This window comes from Heterocephalus glaber, unplaced genomic scaffold (assembly GCF_053883595.1).
Source record: "Heterocephalus glaber isolate CG9 unplaced genomic scaffold, H.glaber_assembly_v1.0 deba00001481, whole genome shotgun sequence".
Classification (NCBI taxonomy): Eukaryota; Metazoa; Chordata; class Mammalia; order Rodentia; family Bathyergidae; genus Heterocephalus; species Heterocephalus glaber.
This window is the reverse complement of record NW_028258317.1, coordinates 65156790-65164501: the sequence shown is the minus strand read 5'-3', so window position 1 is coordinate 65164501 and position 7712 is coordinate 65156790. Positions and strand designations below refer to the sequence as shown.

General features: G+C 38.4%; 1 non-coding gene across 1 annotated transcript; it reads right to left on the bottom strand.

The window, feature by feature from the left end:
* Window positions 1–2072: 2072 nt before the first annotated feature.
* Window positions 2073–2179, bottom strand: LOC147825994 (U6 spliceosomal RNA). Its single transcript, XR_015440176.1, has one exon. It is a non-coding gene; the product is annotated as a U6 spliceosomal RNA (small nuclear RNA).
* Between the last annotated feature and the right edge of the window lie 5533 nt (window positions 2180–7712).

Sequence of the window (7712 nt, the reverse complement as noted above, 5' to 3'; positions counted from 1 at the left end):
CACATGATCTTGAAACTGTTGAACATAAGAGGACATCGATGGCTCTCAAATAATCAGGTTACTCAGTACCAAGCCCTTCTCTGTGAGAACCTCCAATTATGGTTTATTCCTATAAAATCTTTAAATCCTGCTACTTTCTTGCCCAAGGAGACAGGACCTCCTGATCATGACTGCTTGAGTGTCACTGATGAGCTCTTTTTCAGCTGCCCTGACCTACAAATGACACCCTTGTCCGAACAGAACAAGGTCAGCATCGGACAAGGTCAATGTAATCCTTTATCTATGTATATGCCAGCCCCATGGGATCCTATTTGGCTACAAGGAGTAATATATTTCATTAGGACAAGAAATTTTAAAAAGATCTTGAGGAAATTCAAGATGTACTTCAGGCTTTAAAAACCCAACTAGATTCACTGGCCAATGTTGTATTACAGAATAGCCATGCCCTCAATTTGCTAACAGCCCAGAAAGGAGGGACTTACTTATTTCTTGGTGAAGAGTGTGATTATTACGCTAATAAATCTGGTCTAGTCCAAGAATCACTAGACAAACTGAAAGATCGGATCAAGGCTCTTGATGAGGAATTTCTTATAGGAGAGCCATCCTATAGGATTAATTTTACTTGGACAGGATGGCAAACTTGGGTAGGACCTCTTCTGAGTGCCCTTCTTGTTATAATATTAATATTAATGTTTGGTCCTTGCATCATCCAATGGATTTCAAAATTTATACATCAGCACACTGCTACAGCTCAACACTACCAAATGGGAGGAATGATATGGAAAAGTTTAAGATAATTTAGTAGGTTGAATATTAAGGTAGTTGTAGAAGCAAAATAAGTAATGTGTTCTTTTAAGATTTGCTTTTCCCATAACTCTTGTTGTTTAAGGTGACTTTAAGGTGATGGTTATCTGACTATATAACCAGTAACTTCATTAACCTAACAAAGGTGCCATGGCTGGGTGAATTTACAATGTATATGGGCCTATCTTGTGTCTGTGACTTGTAAATAGGAACTGGAATTGTATTTACACATCAAAGACCACTAGGGATGAGATAATGGCTAAAAAGGACATAAAAAGGAAATGCTGAGCAACCCCCCCCATACTAACCAAACCAGTTTTTGGTGGTCCTGCCCACTTGCAAGTAGAACTTTTATTATTTTACCCAAATTCTGTGTCTCTGTGTATTTCTTTCTGAGATTTCCAGAACAATATTGTCTCCAAGGAGGAGGATTTTCCAAAAGCTCTGCTAGAGAAATATGCAGCAATGTGAGGATTTTCAATATAGATAATTTCTTAATTTAAGATTCTCATGTTCTCAATTTCTTAGGATCTTTTTCCTGAATTCTCTCACTCCTTCTGACCTCTGTCCTGGGATAAACCACTTGGAGGCAGCTGTTTTCAGGGTCCCCAAAAGCCTAAAGAAGATCAGAATCTGAGCTATAATCCTTAAAAACCCCATTGAATAACAGTAGCTGTAGGAGGTTCTCTACACATTTCATCTCTGCTATGTAGCATTTCTAGGACTATCACAAAACAGGACATTGCTTCTGTCCTCAGCCAGGTCATAGTGAGAAGAGACAAATAAAAATAGGGACAAAGAAAAAAGAAAAATTGCAATATTAAAATTTCACTTTTAAAGAAAAACTGCAGCTTCAGGACACAAAAGTTATTCAAACTTTCTTCCAGGAAAAATTCCGAAGGGCCTTAAAGACAATAAGCCTATAAATTGGGCTCTGGGCTCCTGCCTTTCATCTTTAAATTACACTCCTTTCTACCTACCAACCTCTATATTCTGGAAGTGCATTATTAGGAGGACAACATAACTCAGCTTTAAACACATGTAAATGGTTTATATTTTAACATATCCCACCAGAATGCACATCCTAGATAGCCCATTTTAGGGACACTCCGAAGTTCACATAAAACCCCTCAAAGCCTCATTGGCTTCTCAAGGCCCATAGGGGCCACTTAAGGTCCTGCATTCTTGTTTTTTTGATTATGTATTTTTAAAATTCTGCATAAATCTTTTTATGCCTCTTATTAACATGACCTATAATTTTTTTTTTTTGAAATATGGAATGCTTCACGAATTTGCTTGTCATCCTTGCACAGGTGCCATGCTAATCTTCTCTGGATCATTCCAATTTTAGTATATACGCTGCTGAAGCGAGCACTGAAAATTCTTTTTTGATGGAAGTCAATGAACCTGCAACTTGCCTCATGGTTGGAGTGAGTCAAGGTTTCCCATCTCCGGTTTGGGGGACTTCTTTAGACCCTGTCCAGTGGCAATATTTCAAGGAGTGAGACCTCAAAACAACTATAGTACAATGCCATATAAGCAATAAAAGAACCAGGAATAATACAGATGAGAACTTAGATAAAGGAGCAAGTAATTTTTCTGCCAGAGAGGATCAAAGGATTATTCTCTGAGGTTTGGCCCTGTAGACTACTGACCTCCTTCTCCTGCTACTCTTCTAGCCCCCTTCTCCTCCTCCCCTTAAACGACTATTTTTAAAGCAGTTTTATGCTCACCAAAATTAAGTGGGAAGTACAGAGATTTCCTATATCCCTGCTGTCCCCACTATATGGAAGCACAGTCTTCTCCCTGTCTGCATACTAACCAGAATGGGCAAGAGACCCACACTGACACTTTATTACTACTCCAAGTCCACGGTTTACATGAGAGTTCAAATTGGTGTACATTCTGTGAGTTCTGACAAATGTACAATGACATGCATCCCCCGTGACAGTATCATACAGAATAGTTTCACTGCCATAAAAATCCTGCACACCACCTCTTCATCCCTCCCTTCCCAGTAATCTCTGAAACCTCTGATCCTTTCACTATCTCCATTATTCTTGCTTACTCAAGAATGTCATGTAAGTTGGAATTATGTAGAATGGTGAATAATATTCAATTTTATATATATATATATATATATATATATATATATATATATACCACCATTTATTTATCTGTTCACCTATTGAACGTTTCAGTTACTTCCAATTTTGGTAACTGTAAATAAATTTGTTATAAACTTTCTTAACAAAAAAAACCTATTAAGATGCAATAGACTTACTATCAAGTTCACCAATTTTAAATGTATAATTCAGTAGCATTTATGGTATTCACAGTGCTGTGGACCCACTACCACTGTCAATTTTGGAACATTTTCACCACTTCAAAGGGAAAGACTGTTTACCCCCTCCCCACGTTTGCCCTGCCTAGCCCTCATCTAGTCTATATCTGTGCACATGTGTCAACTCTAGACATTATGTACAAATGTAATCATACAATATATGCCATTTAACATCTGGCTTCTTTTACTTTAGCACATTGTTTTGAAGGTTCATCTATGTTGTACCATATATCAATATACTCATATATTCATTTATCTTTATGGCTAAATAATATTCCATTCTACGGATGTACCTCATTTTATGTGTTTATTAGTTGAACATTAGGGTTGTCTCCCTTTTTTTGCTATTATAAATAATGCTCCTGTGGTCAATCATGTACATGTTTTTGTATGGACATTTCTTGCTTATTCATTTTTGCAATAATTTAAATTGGCATTTTGTCTAAATTTGTTTCTGTTGGAGATTTTTGTAGTACATATTAGAATCGCTATGAAATGGGAGCTTTGGGCTCTAAATGCACTTTTGATCAATTGCTTCAATTTGCTCTCAAATTAGCCCTTCCATCTGCAGAAATGCTTAATGCTTAACATTTAAGAACAATGAGTACCTTATATTCTTGATGTTCTATTCTTAGTAAGTCAGGAGAGTCTGAGAAGAGAAAGTACAGTCTAGAGACAGGCAGGTGTGCGGATGCCCTACCAAGGCCTCCAGTTGGGTGGAACATGTCGAATCAGCCCGGTGCAGGCAGGCAGCCACCTGGTTCCAAACTACAAAGACGCAGAGGAAACCAGACCACCAGACAATGGTACTGGGTCCTCCCACTCCCGGCCCAGAGGTCGAGTCTTCTGAGCCACTGTCCCACTGCTCCTGGTCAAGAGGAAGGGGCTTCCTGGCCACAATCCCTCCCGCTGCTCTCAGCCCAGAGGAAGGGGCTTCTGGGCTACCATCCCTCCTGCCACTCCTGGCCCAGAGGTAGGGGCTTCTGAGCCACCTTCGTACCGCTCCTGGTCCAGAGGAAGGGACTTCCTGGCCGCCATCCCTCCCGCTGTTCCAAACCCAGAGGAAGGGGCTTCTGGGCCACCATCCCTACTGCCACTCCCAGCCCCTGTCCCATCTCTCCCAGCTCAGAGAAGGTGGTCCTCACGGGTGCCAACAGCACCCCCCACCCCCCCAATTGAAATGAAAAAACATGTAAATATGTCTCAAAACCAGTCTTCCAGATCACCTACAGCAACCCCAAAGGGAAATGAGATGGAACACTCTGATACTCAACGACCTGGACCCACTGAACTGGCAAAAAAAGGGGATCTAGAAAAAATGAAATCAGAAATAATTTCTCAGACAACAGCAAAGATTGTGCTCCTAGTGCAAGGCATGATTAATAAATCTAGAAAGGAGATGAGGAATATGATGGAATCTCAACATAGGAAACAAGTAGAATCCACAAAACAGATCCAAATAGATTTCGAGGAGATGAAAAACTTCATGGAAAGTCTACACAGCAGAATGAGCCAATGTGAGGACAGAATCTCAGATATAGAAGATAAGATTGAAATTAATGACCAAGAAAAGAAAAATTGCTTCAAAATTATAAGGGAACACAAGAAATCAATCCAGCAGCTGCTAGATGATGTAAAGAAGAATAACATAAGACTGATTGGAGTCAATGAAGAAGCAGGAGAGAGTGCAGATGACATTAAAAAAACTGTTCACAGAAATAATGGCAGAAAACTTCCCACGCAGGGGGAAAGAACTTGATATACAGATAAGTGAGGCATATAGGACTCCAAATAGCCTTGATCAAAAAAAATCTACACATAGGCATATAATTGTTAAGATTCCAAAAACACAACAGAAGAACAAAGTTCTACAAGCAGTGACAGAAAAGAAACAAATCACATACAAAGGAAAGCCCATCAGAATCACAGCAGACTTCTCAACACAAATCATCAAGGCAAGAAGAGCTTGGAGTGATGTATTTCAAGCCCTAAAGGAAAACAACCTCCAACCCAGATTGATGTACCCTGCAAAACTATCTTTCAAAATTGATGGAAAATTAGATACTTTCATGACAAAGAACACCTTAGGAACTTCTCGAATACCAAACCAGCACTCCAAAAAATTTTACACAGTATCCCAAGAACAGACATTGAGGATCACAACCCCAGGAAGCAAAGCAGAATGAACCCATCTGGCACAACAAGTAATTAAATGTAGAGAGGGAGAACCCAACAAAAACAAAGAGTCATGGCAATGACAAGTCAATACAGTTCAGTTATAACCATCAACGTTAATGGCCTCAATTCACCAATCAAAAGAAACAGACTGGCAGAATGGGTCAACAAGCAAGATCCAACAATATGCTGCATACAAGAAACACACTTAATTCAAAATGAAACTCATAGACTGAAAGTAAAAGGGTGGAAAACAATATTCCATGTGAAGGGAACCCAAAAAAAAGCAGGAGTAGCTATACTCTTTGCAGATCAAGTAGATTTCAAACCAACACTAATTAAGAGAGATTAAGAAGGACACTACATCCTTATAAAGGGAACAATCCAAGAGGAAGAGATGACAATCATAAATATCTATGCACCAAACACGAGTGAGCCCAACTATACAAAACAAATACTTAATGGACATGAAAAGTCATATATGCACTAATACAATTGTAGTGGGGGACCTCAACACCCCACTGTCACAAATAGATAGATCAACTAGATTAAAAACAATTAATGAAATACTAGAATTCAATCGAACTCTTGAACAAATGAACTGAACAGATGTTTACAGAGTGTTCCACCTCAAAAAATCAGAATAGACATTCTTCTCAGCTGCACATGGGTCATTCTCCAAAATAGACCACACACTCACACATAGAACATGTTTAAGTAAGTGCAAAGGAATTGAAGTTATCCCCTGTAGATTATCAGACCATAGTGCGATGAAATTGGAGATCCATAGCAAAAGAAACTGGAAAAATTTCATAAGCATGTGGAAATTGAACAACACAGTTCTGAATAACCAATGGGTCACAGAGGAAATTAAAGAAGAAATCAGACAGTTCCTTCAATTAAATGACAATGACAATACAACATATCGGAATCTATGGGACACAATGAAAGCAGTCTTACCAGGGAAATTCATAGCAGTGAATATACATATTAGGAAAACAAAACGAGCCCAATTAAACAACCTGATGCTGAACCTCAAGCTTCTAGAAATAGAAGAGCAGGACAACCCCACAGCTCATACAAGGGAGGAAAGTACAAAGATCAGAGGAGAAATCAATGCAATAGAGATGAAGAGAATGATACAAAAAAATCAATGAAGCCAAGAGTTGGTTCTTTGAAAAAAATCAACAAAATTGAAAAACCCTTAGCCAACCTTATCAGAAAAAGGAAAGAAAAGGCCCAAATCCATGCAATTAAGAATGAAATGGGTGAAATTAAAACAGACCTAGCAGAAATACAGAGGATCATCAATACCTACTTCCAGAACCTATACGCCAATAAGATGGAAAACACAGAAGAAATGGACAAATTCCTAGATACATATGAATTACCAAAGTTGAACGAAGAAGACCTAAAAATTCTAAACAGCCCAATATCAGCCAATGAAATTGAAAACATAATTAAAAACTCATCAACTAAGAAAAGCCCAGGCCCTGATGGCTTCACTGCTGAATTCTACAAGACATTTAGAGAGGAACTGCTGCCACTACTGTTTAAACTCTTCAATGAAATTGAAAGGGAAGCAATACTCCCAAATTCATTCCTAGAAGCAAGCATCACCTTGATCCCCAAAGCAGCAAAACACCCAACCAAAAAGGAGAACCATAGGCCAATCTCACTACTGAACATAGAAGCAAAAATTCTTAATAAGATAATGGCAAATAGAATGCAGAAGATCATCAAGAAGATCATACACTCTGATCAAGTGGGATTCATCCCAGGGATGCAGGGATGGTTCAACATACACAAATCAATCAATGTAATACACTATATCAATAGAGCCAAGGACAAAAACCCTATGATTATCTCCATAGACACAGAAAAAGTATTTGACAAAATCCAACATGCATTTATGATAAAAATCCTACAAAAAATGGAATAGATGGTCTCTACCTCAAACTGATAGAAGCCACCTATGAAAAACCAACAACCAGTATCATACTAAATGATCAAAAACTGAAATCCTTCACACTAAAATCAGGAACAAGACAAGGATGTCCACTATCTCCATCTCTGTTCAATATAGTTCTGGAAACATTAGCCACAACTATTAGACAAGAAAAAGAAATAAAAGGAGTAAAGATAGGAAATAAGAAGTCAAATTCTCATTATTTGCAGATGACATGATACTGTATAAAGAAGACCCCAAGAAGTCCACCAAAAGTCTTCTAGACTCAATAACCAAATTCAGCCAAGTAGCTGGATACAAGGTCAACACACAAAAATCAATAGCTTTCCTCTACACAAATGACAGACTCGCTGAGAGAGAAATAGGGCAAATAATTCCTTTCACAATAGCATCCAAAAAACTGAAATACCTAGGAATCAA